The following is an 18,671-nucleotide window of genomic DNA, read 5'->3' as shown; positions in this document are numbered from 1 at the left end:
AGTAAAAGGAAGCCAAAACAAACAAACACCAGTACTGGAGGCTTACTTTCAGGATTGTATAATGCAGTCCTTTACATGGATGAGGACTATGAATCATTTTTGTGTAAATACTGGTTGAGGTTGTTCATGTGCTTGTTTATGAAGGGTTCTTGTTTTGTTTTTGTCCCTGCAAATGCCAGTCTATCACTTTCTATGCAGTAACACAGTTAAGAGCTCCCTGGTCCCTCTTATCTCACCATACTCTTATTTGATTATTGGGTTCTTTCTTCTGTTCTTTCCTCTAAAAATTCACTCACTTTAAGAGGTGAGATTGCAGCGTATTGAGCTGTGTGATATTGCACCAATTGTTTATTGCGGTATCTTTTAGATTTTAAGAGCTACAGGTCCTGAAAGTATTTTGGTGTTACCAAAGACTTTACTATCTGTGTATTTATGGAAGGTATTTTCTGGCTCTCAGCAATGACTCCAAAGCCCCAAAGAATTACTCTCAACAGCCCTGAGTTTCAAAGCCTGACATCACTGTGAGCGAGGACTACAAATCCATCAACAGGAGCAGAATTTTAATTGCTTTAGAATGATTCTATAGAAATCTAAAATTGCTTTGTGGGATGAAAAAAATCCCCACTTTTATCTGTGAAGAGGTTTTAATTCTGGTGAATAAAATAAGTGGCTGCTGTAATAATACAAGATTTTTTCCCTCTGACTGTGTAGCTGTTCCTTCAACCCCTGCCTGCTGGGATTTTATCCTTGAGCAGTGAGACATCGGAGTTCATCAGATATTATACATGGCAATTGCCAAACCAGGAGAGGCTCTTTGGTGGCTGGAAGATTTGTGCTTCTGTTACGTTAGCTCTTAAAAAATGAGACCCCCTGCATTCTTTTGCAATGTGACCTTCTCTGGCTGATCATGTGCTGTATTTTCTCTGTGATCTGATTTTAAGGGTAATCAAAAGGTCAACAGTGCTTTAAAACACAATAATACCTTGAATCTTGCTTTGCAGCTTTTTATTTTTTTATTTTTTTTTTATTTGAAAAGAACCAAAACCTCTGCAGACATTTCTACATCTGGCTTAGTTTCTGGTTAAATGCATCCTCAGGGAGTGCTAGAAAATATTACTTCTCCTCTTCAGAAGTAAATGAGTCATATTTTCCAAAACAGTTTTCAAGGAAAGGGCTATCAGAAGTTGTTTATATTTTCCTGTTAAATAGATCTGGTGAATACTTGAAAATGGTCTACAAGCAAAATCTGGAAGGCTTCAGCAGCAAATTTTTCACAGACGATGTGGCTGAGCCAGGGACTGGGCAGACCCTGATGGTCCTTTCCTTATTCCACCCCTTTTGCCAGGGAAACCTTTTCTGAACTCCCAGATAAGCTTTAGCCCAGGCTCAAGCTGGAAAAAGGCACCATTTCTCCTGACTGCACCCCAGCCAGTGTCACCTAGATGTTCCCAAAGCCTCCCAAGGCCGTTATCAGGCATCTCTCAAGTGGAGCCAAAATAGCATCTAATACTGGTCAGCAGTAGCATTTCCTTGCCAGGTATTTAAATGATTATTGAGCTCACTTTAGGGAGGGAAAACCAAAAAAAAAAAGGGAAAGGAGAATCTAACATTTGTTATTTTAGTGGTAAGCTGTATACAAGGTGATTGCCAGCTGCTCCTGAAATTCGGTGCTGATATTTTTCCTGTTTGAAGCATGCTGATGCTAACATGCATTAAGGTACAGAAAACCTTCCTGGTGAGGACTTTAAAATATTTTTAATTATTTTCAGAAATAAACCTAGCCATTATTGTATTTTTGAAGGACGATTATTTTGCCCTCTCTTGCATAACTACACATTTTAAAATAATTATTTTTATATTGATTTTCTTCAAATTGACCATAACAAACCAGACAAATCTCTTCAGGATTAATTTTCCACCTAGCTGAAGAAATTAGCTATTGCTTTCTCCCTCCCACCTCAAAGTCGTGGTAGAATGGTTACCTGGATACCCTGCCTGTAAAGGATGTATGTGCTGAAGCAATTTAAATAGCCTGATTTGTCATCTAACTGCAGACATCATTAGCAAAGCATTATTTGGCTGGAACATTGTAGGCTGAACATGGATAACTCCTCTGTGTTGAGGAGAGATTTAATTTAACCACCTTGTGCCCAAATAGTGCCTGTTTTGAGAGTGGAGCTGCAGCAAGTCCAGTGTGAGGACATGTGTATGGGTGGGAAATTATTTTACCATCATATACAGCTTTTGGAAATGTATTCTGCACCAGGGTGAAAACAAGATCTTTCAAATAATTTGTTTTAAAACCTGCTGATTTGTTTGTTTGGAGGCTAAGAGAGAATTTGCAGATGGAGGAAAGAGGGGAGGGAAGGAAATTTGAACCTGGCTTTTGCTTTTTTTCGAGTAGCTTTTCTCCTCGTCTCAGCCCCTGTTGCAATGTATGTCTCTTGCTAGCCTTTCAGTTTTTAAAATGACAATTACATCAGAATGGAAAGATGTGCAAAAGTATTTCTTTTTAGAAAAAAAAGGTGAAATTACAGTGATGACTTGAGATTAATTTTTCTGCATATGACAGCGTGCAAAGCAGGAAATAGTCACCTCCTCTGAGAAATACTGCATGCCGGGAGGTGGGAATGGACATTTCCCTGGAATCTGGCTGTTGAGCTTGGCCAGGGGTTAGCCTCTGCTTAATGATAAGCAATGCATAAAAATAAATCCAAGCTATTGGATCACTTTTTAGGTCTGGACTCAACCTAACTCACTATTTCAAGGCTTTATCCAAAATCAGGTTAGTTATATTGGTTCTGGTGTGATTTGGAAGATTCAGCTAGGGTCTGGGGATTTGTCAGGTAGGTTCAGTGGACCTGCATCCTTCCATCTAAGCTAATTCTGCAGCTACAGCTGAATTGCAGGAGCACCACAATTGCATAGCTGCCAATTACATATTCCTGAACATCCTTCTTGGCAAATCAACTCCCAAATCATGTTCAGGAATCATAGTCTTAAATGAAGCACGGTTGCAAAATATTCTGCTGATCTATGGTGCAAGTCTTTTTCCTTTAGTCGTAATTGATGTTACAATTTTTTTTATGGCTTCTGTCATTAGTATTCCCAATTGGCTCGATCTACAATTTATTTTGTGCTATAAAAATGCTAAGAATTTTCTCCTGATTAGCAGCAGCAGCAGGGCACGTTTCTAGATTTATCAACATGGGATATTTTGGGGCGGGTAAGGAATCTTTTGTCTTTGAATTAAAATGTGTCTAGACAGTTTTTTTGTTACAAATCTAGCAAAATGAAGATACTTTCTAGGTAGTAATTAAATTCTTTCAGTGACATACAGTCTATTATGCACAAGACTTCAGTATAATGAATATATTTATTTCCAGGAAATCTACAGTATTTTCCTTGCCATTTGTAGGAGTAAGCATATAAATAATGCAAACCATGCTGCGCTGCTTTTCAGCTCTTCCTAGGAAATTATGCCATTAAAAATGCCATGGTTCTTTCAGGCACACACAGACACAGCAGGTAAAAGGAATGTTCATGTGATGAACAGTGACAGAAGCAGCATCAGCTAATACATAACACTGCAAAGCACAGCTCAGACAATGAAATTGTTTGCAGTAATTATGGTGCAGAATGAGACTGTTGTTTAACTTAACATCATGGTAGTCAAACTGGGATCCATCAAAGTGGGCTCTGAATTTACAGCCGAGGGTTAGGATTCATAGGCACAAAATGAGATGAGGGAAGATGGTGAGCTCTGCAGCCTCCCCTGCCACTCCATACACCCACCATCGATAGCCGTAAAGAAAATCAAACTTAATTTGAGCAGTTTGGGAAATATGAGGCCCCAGAAAATTCCTTGTGGGCTTGTTTTTGTTTGAGAGCACATGTTGCTGTTAGAAATCTGCAATTCAGATGTTAAAATCTCTCTTCTGCAAAAATAGCAGTCGCTCCTGCAGCTTTCAGACAGCAAAGATCAGCCGGTGCATAAAAGCACGGTCGCGTCCTTTTTCTCAGTGAGGTAGGAGTGTTTGGTATGTTAAGGCAGGAAAATTTACCATCTACCATTTGTAGGCATTCCTTATGCATAAGCAGAGCTTTAGTACGTGTTGCAAATGGAAATTGAGTACATTATGTGCCTGGAAGGAGTTTATCTAACTATTTATGGGCTGATCACATTTTGAGCTAGAATTGCCTGGGTTATTTTTAGTGAAATAACGTTACAGGAGTAGGTGCCTTTAGAAAGGAGCAGCGAAATTCTCCTGTCACGTGGCAGTGCTTCACGGAGAGACTCCCAGACCTCACTTGTGTGTCTGATCTAAAACCTTCATGTCCCCAGGCTCACGGACGAGAAGCCGAATCCCCAGTGCCCCCAGTGGGGCTGCCATTTCAGATCAATGAATTGCAGCTTGGAGCCAGGCTTCAACCTCCCACAAAGCAGCTCCGTGCATCTCTGTGCTTTCCTCCATCTGTCCAGCCGTGTGCCGAGCACTTGGATGGCTTTGGCCAGCCTGGAGCTCTGGCGTGGAAGTGGTCCGTGGCTGCTCCCTGGCAATCCAGCATAGGTTTTCCCATCCCTCGAGCACGGTGCCCACGGAGTGCATGTGTTTGCCCTGTGGTTTCGGAATGGATTAATTTTCAGAGCTGAGGTTAGCTGTAGCTGGTTCAAAGGAGCCAGGAGTGAATTCAGCTTAGCATGAGGCTGTTGGGTGAAGTTTTTGTTGGATCTGGCAGAATAGTTCAAAAAGCCAAAAGAGTTCACTGTCTAAGGAAAAAAAGGCCTCCGCCTGTTTTCTCACCTTTACTTTCAGGGTAAAAATCAACAATTTTCACTCAACTGCTCTTTGATACAGATGGAGAAAGAAATTCCACAAACATTAGAGATGCAGATGTAAAACAGCACATCATTAGCACGAGTGACTACCCCTTCTTTCTAATATAAAAGGAATGGAAAACCATTAAAACTCATGAAATAATAAGGCAGAAGCATATAATTTAATATGGTCATCTATTTGGAAATGCACATTGTGCATAAATAAGCAGACATAGCAGCAGGGAATCTGCAGCCATCTAGCAAGTAAGTTGTTTTGCCGTTGCCATCTGACCTGTAGATAAGTGGAAACAATGTCTTCATTAAACCTACAAAACTGCACATTAATCATTAGCAAAACCACTGCTGCGAGATGTAGGGGAAGCCTTGCTGTGGCTCCGGGAGCTGCGTGCATGTACCTAATGGCAGGCTCTAACTATTACGTTCATATCAAAAATAGATCTGCTGTTGGCGTGAAGGCTTGAGCCACAGTGCTTACGTGCCTGCTATGAAGGAAATCCAGTTTATAGTTTCTAGACTTACTGTACATTGGGGAAGAAAATCTGTATCTGCAAAAAATCCATCCTAAATGTAGAAAATAGAATCCTGTGTTGCACCCTTCGGTCATTTTGCTGGCATTTCTGTAGGTAAGCAAAGGACCCACTTTATTTTGTTTCCTCTGTCTTCCTCTTTCAACCAATAAGCCAATTCAGTCCGAAAGTAGTCAGACTGTCTGTAACTAATCCTATAATACTTTCTTGACATTCATATTGCTGTTGAGCATTTCTGTCAATAAAGTCATTGCCTGTGAGCTGCATGGAAAACAGAGTGCCCAGGCGAAAAATACAGGTTTCATTCTTATCAATATTTTGATAAAATGAAGATCTTCTCTCAGCTTTGCTGGAATTTACTCAGGCATTTGATAATGGCAGCATATTGGACATGACTAAGGAGGGAACTTCAGGAATCTATACTAAAACACGAGAAAATGGCCTGTGTATTCTTTTTTATCCAAGATCTGAATCCTGAAAGTGTCAAACAAACAGTGTATTTTGGACAGAGTTGAAATTCCAATATTAATTTCAGATGCTACTCCCCAGCCTAGCTTAATCCTACAATATCTGCCTTGATATTAGTAAGAGCTCTGGAAGATGTCATTGCCATTTTCAAACTAAACGCTAAAAGCAAAGGTTATGTTTTCTGTCCCCCACATTCAGGCATGGACAAGAAAGGGGTGTTTGCTGTCACAGCCGGCTCATTTGGTTATTCCCTTCAATCTGCCTCTGACTCATGCGCCACTGAAGCTAGTGAGGGCTTTTCCCATGACTTTGCTGGCCTTTGGATTTGAGTATGGGCAGGTCAGGTCCCAGTTTAGGAACTGCCTCTGTTGTTCCTGATCCAGTTCACCTTGAAGTTAATGGGAGACCTTTCACTAAGTGATAGGGAAGTTGGATCGGACCCAAAGAAAAAATACTTAGTGAGTACTTGAGGGATGAAACAGTGCAATTCAATGATTAACTCATGCAACCACTTTCCTCCACTGAATTCTTGTCCTCACAGTTTACATTAAAAGGCAGGAAAACTGTGAAATACAAGTGTCTCATGCTTTAGGAAAATCACTGTCCTTTCTTTTGAACCAGGCTCCCACAAAACTCCTACGGGTTGTACACACATACCTATCGCACTGTACAAGAGATAAGCTTCATATTTTGTAGACATTTAAACACAGTTAAAAATTCCAGGAGAAGTAGCCAGACATGAACATTTGGAGAAAAGCAGCTGCATGTCATAAATCAGGTTGTTTGTTGTTTGTTTTTTTTTTTTAAAATTGGCAACAGTGTCATTTCACACAATGTTTTACTGCAGATCTTTTGCAGATCTTTCCTCCTCTCTCTTGTCTTTTGCTTTTCTCTTCTTCCCTGTGTCGTTTTTCCTAACCTCTGCATTTATTATCAGCCCCTGCATGCTTTAGCACAATCTCCCCTTACCTTACTGAACAACCTGAGCATAGGTAAGCCTTTAGGTTTAAATTAGCCAAAGCTAATTTCTAAGTCTTGTTCCAAGGAGCACACTTGTTTCACATTGAACACGGGCTCAGCCAAGTCACATCGGAGTGATGTATTCCCTCCACACCCATGTGTGTGTACACACACACACACACACACACACCCCTTTCCTGAGCTTTGGTTCAGGTTTGCGTGTGTGCGGTTGGGTGATCCACGAAGCGTGAATATTTCTCTGCACCTTGAGCACGGGAGTTCACTGAACTCGTTCCACTCGATGGGAGATATTTATATAAAACAGCAATTGCCCTGAGATGTGCTGCCGGGAGCAGCCAAGCCAGTGAGAGGCTGGCTTGCAGCTCCCCTTGCAGTGGTGCTGAGCAGTTTCTCTGCCACCCTTCTGCTCTTTATTCTTTCATGCTGGGTGTTTTTCAAAGGTTTCTATGAGTTTTTTTGTTTGCTTTGTTTTTTACTTAAAAGCAGCAGGGTTAGGCCAATATAAGCCCTTTTTAAATCCTGCTTCTACTGCTCTTGTGATAGATGCTTCTCAAAGCCTTCTCCTCCAGGTTTTCCCTAAAATGCTCTCCTTAATGGGGATGAAACAAGGAGAGGGCTCATGGCTGCGTGGAGAGCAGGGCTGCTCTTGCTTCTCTCACCCCGCTGCAGCCTCCAGCAGCAGGGCCCATGCAGAGGCTGGGAGGTTGAAATAAAAATGCTCCTTCCCAGTGTAAAGGCAGAAGAGGGAAGAGATGCTAATATGGCTTGATTTTCCCTCGGGAGTAACGCAGTGACTCCCCGGGGGCTGCAGAGCATTAACCCAACCTTTATCCAGACGCTTGCAAGCTAAAAGGGCCCTGATGTGTAATTTCCAATGTAATTTGTGACTCACGCAGTGCCTTTAATATAAAGCACGGATTAGCGGTGGGGGTTTCCAGCCTGGACGAGGAGAAGTGTAGAGGGAAAGTGAGATTTTTTTACAGTTCTTTTAAGGCACAACTGGTCCGTGAAACGGCTACAAAAAAAGAGCTCCCAACCCAGTGCCCTCTTACTCATGCACTATATGGCCAGCCAAGTCGGAGAATAACCCTGTTAGCTTGAAAGTGGACAGGGAGCTGCGAAGTGTTTGGGTTGGTGCTGAGATGGTCCGTGGAGTCTTGGAAAGCCGGGCATCCTCTGAATGAGGCTGTTCCTAAGTGCTCAAGAGGTTCAGGAGTACCATGGAGTATTTGGGCTTTTAAATCACCTTGGCAGCTGCCTGCCAGAAAGGAGCTATTTGAGAGATGCTCTACATGGCAAGCCGGTGATGTCACCACATTCCCAAACGTGTAATGCTTTGCAGACTGGAATAATCAAGGTGGGACATGTGTCCATGAAGCATCTATGAAACCAGCCTCAAAGGGCTGTGAGCAGTTGCTTGGTTTTACATTGGGATGGGGCTGGTGCTCTTGCACAGCCTGAATCCAGTCCCATCACACCTGGGGAGACAACGAGCAGCAAAGTGCTGTTCTGTAACCTTTGTTTGGGCAAAATTCTTGTCGGGAAGAAAACACACAAAAAAGATGGAAGAAAACCCATTAAAAAAGAAAAAGGACGGTTACCCATGAACCGCAGAAGTTACCACACACTGCAGAAGCAGCTCAGGGCAAAGAATAAGTCCACCACCCTTCATGGAGATCACGGTCACTGACAGCTGGAGAAGTAAAGAGACAGGAGGAAAAATTAAAGAAAAGCTGGAGGTGGAGTAGTTTGCTTTATTAGAGCAATGAAATACCACACCATATCAAAGCAATTCCCATTTCTTTTGTAACCACAAAGTAGTCTGAAACAGGCAATTACATCTTTTTTCCAGCTCAGAGAGGCACGTCACCCTTTGCCACACATTAAGGAATGTTAATAGCAGCAGGAAGGAGTTCAGGGGTGCGTGTGCTTTAGTGGGAAATCACACCTCCGAGGAATTAGAAGCACTCAGCCCCAGGGAGTGATTATCTCGCAGTAACCACATGCCTGCTGTTCTCTGTGGCATAATTATTCGTGGGATTTGGGATTCAAACAAGCCGGACAAGCAAAACTTGCAGTTCTCCAGGGAAATAACCCCCTCTGCCCCGAGCTGGACTGGGCACCTGCATCCTCGGGTGCTCTGTGCTCTTCTGACCCCGCACCTCTGGGTTGGTGTCAGGCAGGAGAGCAGCGTCCAGCCCTGGAGATCCATAGCTGGTAACAGCTGGGCAGTGCAGCACTCACTGTACAAATGAGAATTTGATGCTCTTTTTTTTATCTGTCAGTCCCCAAGTGTAGACTCTGTCCTCCTAATGGGTCTTGACAATAACAATTTCTCTGCAAAGTCTTGGGCATCTTGCTCAGTGTAATGCGATGTCCAGTAGCTCTCAACTGATTAACTGTGAATAAAAAGCCCTAAATATTTGGCTTTTGCATGGGTAATTGAGGAGGAAGAAGGAAGAGTGACGTAAGTTAGTTGTTTGGCATCCTTGGGGAAATGCTGAGTCTGTTGTAGTGCTCTGCATGGGGCTCTTGCTTGGGTACTGAATGTTCTGAGGGCACAAGGTGACATCTGGGTGTCACCAAAGCCCACGGCCAAAGCTGATTTGTACTTTTGGTGGAACCACATGTTTTTTTCCCAAAGTAGTTGTTGTCATGGGTGGAACAGGATAAAGAAAAAAACAACAATAAGTGTAGAAGTGGATGGGGTGAGCGGCCAGAGCTGCTTCTGGGATCCCGTGCTCATCACTGCCTTGTTCTTGCAAAGTGCTGAGCACAAAAGAGCTCCAAGGAAGTATTAAGTCTATGCTTGACTGTCAAGGACACACATAGTTCACTGAATATATGCGTGCCCAAAGTTAAGCATGTGCTTAATGAGGCTAGAGTGCTTTGCTTAGGGCAGAGCTGAATCCTTAATAGCTCCGTGTTTTGCAGCTTTTGCTGAAAAATGGAGCTGATACTTCCCTGCTTCCTGCACTATTTGGAGGACAGGCTTACTAATATTCATGTTTCTTGGACTGATGGGAAGGAAAGTAATGAATAAAAAGGAAGACATTATGTATCAAAACATCAAGTTCACAGTAATTAATTTTTCAAATGTATTTTGAACTGGTACTTATTGTGAACCCTGGAATTTCAATGGCATATGCATCACATACAACAAAAAGAAAAAAATCCAGCAAGCTGAAGGAAATTTGAGCTCCTGATGCTTCTGATACATTTAATGTTGTTGTTCCTTCAAATCCCTACCTCTAATGACCCCAGACATATTAAATAACATTCTCAGGGCTGAAGCAATGCTTCAGACTTCTAATTTTACACCAGTTTTTCCTCCTGCACTCTAAGAATGTTATATATTGAAAAATCTTCTCTGCAGAAAGCACTCTGTAGGCTTTTTCCTGAAGACAGGCTGCCGGTACCTGGGCTCACACTGAGCGCTGTTTGCACTGCCTGGTTTTTCAAAAATAGTTTTTGCAGCTGGATCATTTTTCACGTTTGCAATTTATGGCTAGCAGGCAGTGTACAACTGAGCCTTAGAGGGATAAATCACGGGGAAAGATGACAGATTTCATGGCCTTGGCATGGCAAAAATGCTCACACCACTTGTCCAAGAACACAGAGGAATCCATGCCAGAAAGGCTAGTGTAGGGGTGGAAAATAGTGATGGTGATCTAGTTTCTTAATGAAGATACCTTAAAGAACAGCACAAAATATCATTATAGCACCTCATTAATGATCTCTCCTGCTTATTTAATTGCTATGAGCCTTTTTTTCTCCCTGCTGTGGCAACAGCATTGACCATATTAACGTTGGTACTGGGAACTGTTCTGTAGTGCTGTCAAGTACCTCTTAATCTTTCAACTCCTGCACGTCAGGGCGGGTTTCTCTCTCAAAGATGAATCAAACCTTATTTCTGTGTTGAAGATTTTGTTGTTTTTTTTTTTTATCTGCAGAGTAAATTAGTGACAGGAGCTTCCCAGACCTTGCTGTTCTCTTCATACCGTGACTCATTTGTTTTTCTGTACAAGCCCGGCCTTTTCTGGATGGTAGGAAAGAATTCCTGGCCAACACGCACTGCCACTTAGCCACTGGAGCATCAGCATTTGTTTGTTCCCTGTCCCAAATCCCCTGTCCCCATCAGCATCCCAAAAAAGGGAGAGGAAGGAGAATTTGCAACAAGTCCCACGTTTTCACACCTTCAATTTCTGCTCATGTCATGTCCTGTGCCATCAGTGGACCAGTGTGGATTATAAACGTGCTGCTGAGCAACCCGCACAGACAGTAGGCTTCTGTAAATCAAGGCATGGAGACCTGAGCTTCTTATTTTGGAAATACACATTTCAATCCCCTCTAGTGGTCCCGAAGCAGCCCTGCATATTGTTCTGTACATCAGAAGCAGCTTTGCATACAGCTTCCAGAAGCAGCTGTGAAAAGTGTTGGGGTAGATCTTTACTTACCCCATTGTTCAGTGGTGCTGCATTTCGTTAATAACCGAGATCAGACTCTATCCCATAAAATGAAATGAGCTGGAAAAACTCATCTCGTTTTAAGTCTTTTAAACTCTTACACTTTTTAACACTGTGCCTGCCTCTTAATTTTGAGGTATCTTGGGGAGGGGGTAGTGGTAGAAGGGAAATAGAAGCAGATATTGTAAAGAATAATCTGTAAAGAATACCTGTCTGATCATGTCCAGTACTGCAGCAAGAGGTGTAAGATACTGATGTATGTGTGGGACTATGCATGAAGTACACCTCTGTGCATGCACTTACATGCATTTATCTGGAGTTTGGTAGTGGTAGAGTTCTGCGCTCTCATTGTGTATGGCTTACTTACTTTGTAACAGCATTCCATTTTGCTTTCTTTTAAGCCATCTTCTAACTAAATACTACTACTACTACTACTACTACTACTACTACTACTACTACTAATAATAATAATAGACCCATGACTCTGATATCTACCCCACACCAGCTCTCTTAAGCTGACATCCCTGGAAGGGGAAGGGGACTGCTGGCTGTCGCACCAAAATGTGCGGGTGGGGAAGACGTCCTGACAAATATGCTTACACTAATAATATTTTTCCATTTGCTTTTCCCATGATGACAGGCAGCTACTTACTAGGCAGGGCTGGAAGTCGTATTCTGAATTGCTGAAGGAAATATTCCCAGATGATCAAACTCTATGTGTTTTTTATACTGATCAAAGATTCTCTGCATGTCTTATATATCTGAAAGCACAGAAGAATGAATGAAGAAAAAATAGTTATTCTTCTGTGCTGGTAGACAATGAAATGATGATTGGTGAGATTACGCCTTGACTCTACTGTCAGCACAATGTCAGTAAAGGCAACGGTATAGAGAGGGAGCATTCTGAGATATTAATACCAAATCCAGATCACTAGAAGGAACAGAAAAGCCCCAAGGTGGAGGAAAAGGTCTGGTTTTATTATTATTTTTTATAATTTGGTGGAGAATAAAACGAATCTTACAAATTCTTCTATCCTATTAGTTACTCTGATTATTCATCCCTTCGTATGCTATCTGCTTGTGTAGTCAGGAGTGGTAACTTGTTTTTTGCTCAGGTGAAGATCTGCTTTTATATATATATATATATATATATGTATGTATCTCACTACTGGTATATTTTTGTGCATGGGATGGCAGGAACATTTCACTCTTGATGCTTTGAGCCAGGGACTAGTTTTGCAAAGTCTTTTCCCAAATGCCCTGATTTGTGCTGAGGAATCAGAGGTTATTTCGGTGTCTTGTAGAAACAGTGCTTTTTTGAGGGGAAAGGCTAAAGTAAATATTTCAAGGCTTTGGGTTGGGGGGAATTGTAATGAATTAAAAATAAATGAATGGTGCTTAGTAAAGAAGGGGCCTCTGAGCAGAGGAATCTGCAGTCTAAAGGCATTAAGGCTTAATTCCCGTGTCTTGGCTTAAGGCTGCTCTTTTCAGGAATGGGAGCCAGTTATTCTGGTAAATCTATTGTGTGTATTCCTTCCTTGGAAAGACACTCTGATCAGCTGCAGCAGGTCTTACTGAATTGGCTTTGTTTCGATCATGGAGCGAGGAGGAAAGCTGAGGATGGAAATTTTCAGAAGAGTGAGGCCAGCACATTGCGACGAGGAGGAGAGGGCTGCAGCCAGGGAATTGGGGAAGGACATTTTGAAGATCATGTTATAGCAATGTCTGTCAAGAATGGTTTAGGTCCAGCTGATCTTGGCCTGGGGCCAGGGGATGAGCTAGGTGACCTGAGCCTTTTTTCTTTGACTCTGAAAGTGGAAGGAGAAAAAAAAAACAAAACACCTTAATATACCATTTTCCCTGTGGATTTTCTCTCCCTCTTCTTTCCCAGTACCCTCTTGTGCCAGGTAACAAGATACTCATATATCCAAATGCTCTTTCTGAAGCTTATTGTCATGCACTGTATCAGAAGTTTGTGATTTATATGACGCTCACTGGTCCTTGAGCATGTGCAGTTGTTAAGCTCTCCTCGTCTTCTCGGAAGAAAAGCCCCCCAGGGCTGGCATGCAATAGCATGATCTCGGTATTTATCCTTTTGGCGGTTTGCTAATTATTCCTATTCCTAGCACATCCCTGTGCGAATTTCTGTCTTTCTGCCACAGTAAATATTCCCTCATTTTTCTAGCTGCAGAGCTGCTAGTTAAGCAGGAGAAGCCTGAATATCCTGCAGAGGCCCATATTGTCATTTGGATGATAGCAATGAAACCGGCCAAACATCTTTTCTGTACCACTTAAATTGCATGTCTTTGCATTCCTGGATCGGCCACTCATTTTCTGGACCATATTCTGCTCTTGTAAACAGCTCATATCGTTCCTGGGAGTGCTCTTTGTAGCAGAGCACTTTGATAAAGCCAAAGCCATCAGCTGCCAAGACTCCATAAGGAGTCGGAAATAGGCACCAGATATCTTCGCTACTGTAGACGTAGCTGCATTAGCAGTATCATTTATCTTCCTAAGGACTTACTAAGCCACTAAAATGTATTATAAAATTAAGTGGCATTTTTTCCACCTGTTCTAACCAGTGCCAAAAAGCTCTCCCCAGTGATAGGATTCTGCATGCAAAACCTGAGTGCACTCCTAAGGACTGCAGCTGCCTCAGAGACAAGGTTTTGTTTTTCTTTTTTTCTTTTTTTCTTTTTTTTTTCCCCTTTTTTTTCCATGGGCTGCCTCCTTCAGTTACAATAATACGCTTTAAATTATCTCAGGGCACTCTGGATCCCAGTGCTGCACAATCCAATTTGACATAAGGGTTGCAGAGGGGGGAGAAAATCTTGCAAGCAGACACCGGACTTTCGGTCTGCATCTTCCATGAGTACAAAGAAGTTCATAGGCTGGGGAAATTCCCTGCCTGTCTGTGCTGGGAGAAAGGCTGTCTGCTCCTGAGCTGTGTTTTGGTTGCTTGCCGGAGTAAAAGCAACCCCAAAGCCCCACCGTGGGGCTCCTGAATGCAAAAGGTCCCAATGTCCCTCCCAGGCTGCAAAATAATTGAAACAGCAGCAAACTGCTGAGTGGCCCCTTTTGGTTTTGTGTTAACTGTATTTTATCGTTTAGATAACACTGCATTTTAACTGTTGTGTTCACAACTTGGCTCCAACACAGGTATTTAAGCACCTTAAACACTCCACAGGCACGGAGAACAGTAGCAGCAGAGGAAAGCTGCTTTCCGAAGGAGAAAGAGCAACCTATAGATGTGGGTAGCCCCAGATAATCTCCAGTTATCTTTTCCCGTGGCCAAATTACTCTCTTACCAACATTAGTCGTGTGCCTGCTGATGCACTTGCCATGCCACCTTGGCCAGTGACATCTCTTGCTGATTTTGCTGCTGCCAAATTCCCCAGCTGGAGAGGGTCAGGGTCTCCATCTCCAAAACAGTCCAACCCGAGCAGACCTGCCACTGCCGTGGAGATGTGATCCGTAATCATCCCTAATCCCTTTGGCTGATTCCCCTGATTACGTGTGGGAGCAGGAGTGCAGCCTAGTTAAGAGGAGCTGTTTTCAAATCATCAGCATGTCCTTTGATTAGCCAAGGTGCATGCATTTGAAACGAAGGTGTCCTGAAATGGCTCTGGGCCGTGGCACAGAAAGGCAGCATGTGTCTGTCAGGATAAAGCTTGACTCACATTGGGCTGTTTGCCCTATTTTCTAGCTTTTTGGCTGCTGCACAGATAATAGGACCCCTCCAGTGCAGAGGAAGCCTGGCATCGAGGCAGGATTCTTTCGAGTAATACACGGCCCTGGTGGGTACTAATCCTGGTAATTTAGGCAGGTGCATGCGAGAAATTCTGGAAACTAAATAGAGATTTCCACGTTAAAGGTATCATAACGATGCTTTCTGAAATGCCAGAGAGCCTGCAGTCCCAGTGTGGTGATGGGGTTCATGAAGAAAATAAATGAGGAATTAGTAATATTGGGGTTTGGCAGTGAAGTAATTGGGCAAAAAATATTTACAGAAGCCTTTAAGAAAAAAAAAAATTGAGGCTTTGCAATGGTGCCTGCAGACAAGTCACCGTGTTGGTTTATCCAATCCTGAGCACCAATCCAGGCTCCAGCCATGGTCAGAATGGAGCTGCCTCACCAGATTTACTCATGACTGCCTTCATTTATCAGAGGAGCTTTGTTGCTGCTGTTTGTGAGCATGACTTGCTCTTTTCGCCACAGGATCAGATGACAGTTGCATCTCATCATGCAAATGTGTTCTTAGCCTCTTTAAAATCGTTCTTTATTTCCTGTATTTTCTCCGAGTTGTGCCATGGCTGGGAAATTTTCGTGGGCTTTGATTTCCCCTTAGTTCTTATTTCTCCCCTACTAGTGTTACCGGTGCTGATTTGTCTTTTCCTCATGCAGTAATTGGGCTGGTGCCACTGTGTAATTTTTAACTGTGTGCAGTATCAACAGACCTCCATCTGTCTTTCCTCCAGAGCTTCCCAGCCTGCCGTTATAAATATCTGCCAAATCCTCCTCCAAAGAGAGGATCACCAGATTCCAACTGTTTGCAAAATAAGAGCCGCTGCCAGGAATCCTCTCCCACCGTCTGCAACCTGTGCAGGACCCGTGTCCTGCGTGTTGTGAGCTTTTATTTTTGCCACTAAGGAGCTCTGACCATCGTCTGTGATTTGTTGTCTGTCGGAAGCGTGCACTTCTGCGGAGGGTTGGGCACGTCAGTCTGTTTGCTCAAATATCTCATTGCATGTGTCATTTTATTAGGCAATAACCTTCAATAACCATCGGGTAATAAAACAAAAATAACAGGGATTTTATACATATATATATATATGTATTGTTGTTGTTTTTTCCTTTAAAACACAGTGCTGATTTAAAACATGCTATGGGCTGGATCATTTCCATCGTTGTTTTATAAGGTATTTTAATTGACCTGGAATGGGCTCAGTGTGCATGCTCCTTTTGCAGCCCTTTTCTTAGAGACTGAGGGTGTTACAGTGCTCTGAAGCTGGTGTAACTGATAGGACTTGCTCACTGCCCACCTGTGTTACCAAGAGCAGTTTGATTTCATAGAATCACAGAATTTCCCACCTCTCTACATTTGCACATCAGAGTAGAAGATCATTAGAAGAATTAGCACCAAAACAGGTGATGCACTGATTAGACCACGCACACTAAAATCTATCAGGTTTTCTAATACGATAAAATTGTGTATAAATTCATTTCTACATGTATAACTCAAAAATAAATATTATGATGTAGGTGCCCTTTTAACACCATGAAAGCCATTCTCATAATGGTCCATTGATTCCATCGATTCAGTGCTGTGTTAGGCTCATGTGGCTTTTAAAATTCAGTTGTGTACCCTAGGCTACGATTTCACACGTGTTAGCGTCTGCTGGTGGTATGGTAGCCTGCTGTGGCTGAGGAGCTACCAACAAATCTCTTTAGGTGCTGCTGCTACAGACATCAAATTAATGATAATTTTTGTTTGAATAAAACTGGTGCCAGCTAAGGTCAGATCCAAGGAGCAAGGCTCCAGTTCTCTCAAGTGGGATATTGGAATATGTCATCAGAAAGGATTTTTCAAGGTTATTTCAGGAGAGGACCTCATACATAGAAGTTCCGCAGAGCTTTGCAAAGGAACTTAAAAGCCAGCTTGGAGCTGAAAAATATTCTTTCCAGCCTGCATTCAGAAGAACCCAATATTTCCCAGAGACAGCAAAGCAGGTGCCCTGCCTGCCCGCCGCAGGCATTGAACACAGCGACTGGGGCTGGAGGCTGTTCTTCTGTAGGTGATTAGAAACACCTGGAGCACTGAAGGAATTTAGAAGTTTGTTTCATGATCTATAGTCAGGTTGAAAAAATACTGGTATTTACAGTATATAGATTGCACTGTGGATTTGGTGTCCATTTTTGAAGGTTTTAGGGCAACCAAGTTCACGATTTTCTAGGAGGGCGCGCCACCATTTAATAATACATTATGACAGGAGAGAAATATGTACAAACAAGTCGAAGCCTGCAGGAGAACTGTACTTATTCCCAAATGAATAATATCCCCAGCCATTGCCGGGGGTGGCAGGGAACAAATAGGAGAGTGAAATTAGAGAGACCAGACCATCCCAGCGGTGATGTACTGGCTGCCTGGCGTGTTGAGCTGTCGTGGGGCTATGGGGAGAGCTGTGCTTGCAAGATTGAGATCGACCCTTTCTTTAAGTCTGATTTTCTGGAGTAAGATTTTCTTGTAAAGGAACAGCCACAATTCATTTAAAGTCTTTGGGAGATAAAAAGCAGATGGCATTGATTAGCTAATTAATTATATTTTCTGCAGCTTGTCGGCTGTGCTGGTATGTGTAAAGTTTGCAAAAGCTTGGTATGAGTCTTTTTTTCTTTGATTTGTTGAAGAAATTGACTATTTTAAAACCTGGAATGGAGGGGAAGTTATACACAGATGTGTAATTTTCCCAACAGAAATATCTTAAACTTTTTCTTTGCATTTATATTCAGGGCTCGTTTTTGATGGGAATATGCACAACGAGGCTGCAGCTCTTCTAGCTCTTGTCTTGATTACACACTGCGCTGTGTGACTTGCCACAGGCGTCTGGCTCTCCTGTATTCCTCCTTGTTGGTGTGATCCTCCCGCCTTTGCAGTTATGATGAGACAATGCACAATATTATTTTTTTATTTTGTTTTATGCCAAGCTTTTATGCCAAGCTTGTCTACTTGTGAACCCTGGGCAGATACAGTAGCTAAAGTACTGATTTGATTTCCTCTGTAACATCTGCTAAGCATTGGCCAACTCCGTGACCACCAGAATGGTCCCTGCTGTTTTGGCTGGGGCATCACTGGGTTGTTGGACACCTCTCTGACCTCCTGTAATACTGCATATGTCAAATATCTTGATTTTCTATCTGTGATGGCAATTGTTCAGCATTTAGGGAGAGATGGAATACCTTGCTAAGAAAAAAATGTAAAGAATAATTCGTGAGAAGGGGTATCAGCTTTTCAAATCTGCTGATGGCATAGCAAAATTTTCACATGACCAAAAACCACAAGACTCATCTGGTTTCTTCATCGAAGTGGACGTGGGGGACTCGCAGGCATACCAGCCCCATCAGTCATCATGGTCTGGGTGGAAATGAGCATGGCTAGATGCAGCTTTGGGTTCCCAGCAAGCCCTGTAAGTGCAGCTTGCTGCAAACTCTCTGCAGGTTTGAGCTCTGCACCAGCACCACCCCCAAAACCTTTCATGTGACAAGGTCCTGGCGCAGAAGCTTTAATTTAATTGCCAGTGTGTAGCACAGGTGATGCACGAGCTGTCAGCTGGCCACCTGTGACAGCTGGGAATGAGAAAGAGCTTTGGAAAATTATGTTTTCCTCTTCTGGGG

The 18,671-nt window shown here is 42.7% G+C and overlaps 1 protein-coding gene across 1 annotated transcript in view; it reads left to right on the top strand.

Annotated features, from left to right (window-relative positions):
* Positions 1 to 18,671, top strand: part of FAM20C (FAM20C golgi associated secretory pathway kinase) — a 57,638-nt gene that overhangs the window by 23,892 nt on the left and 15,075 nt on the right. The gene's annotated exons all lie outside the window — the stretch shown is intronic.

This window comes from Aythya fuligula, chromosome 15, assembly GCF_009819795.1.
Source record: "Aythya fuligula isolate bAytFul2 chromosome 15, bAytFul2.pri, whole genome shotgun sequence".
Taxonomy (NCBI): Eukaryota; Metazoa; Chordata; class Aves; order Anseriformes; family Anatidae; genus Aythya; species Aythya fuligula.
Note: the sequence above shows the minus strand (reverse complement) of the source record. Positions and strands in the feature narration are given on the sequence as shown.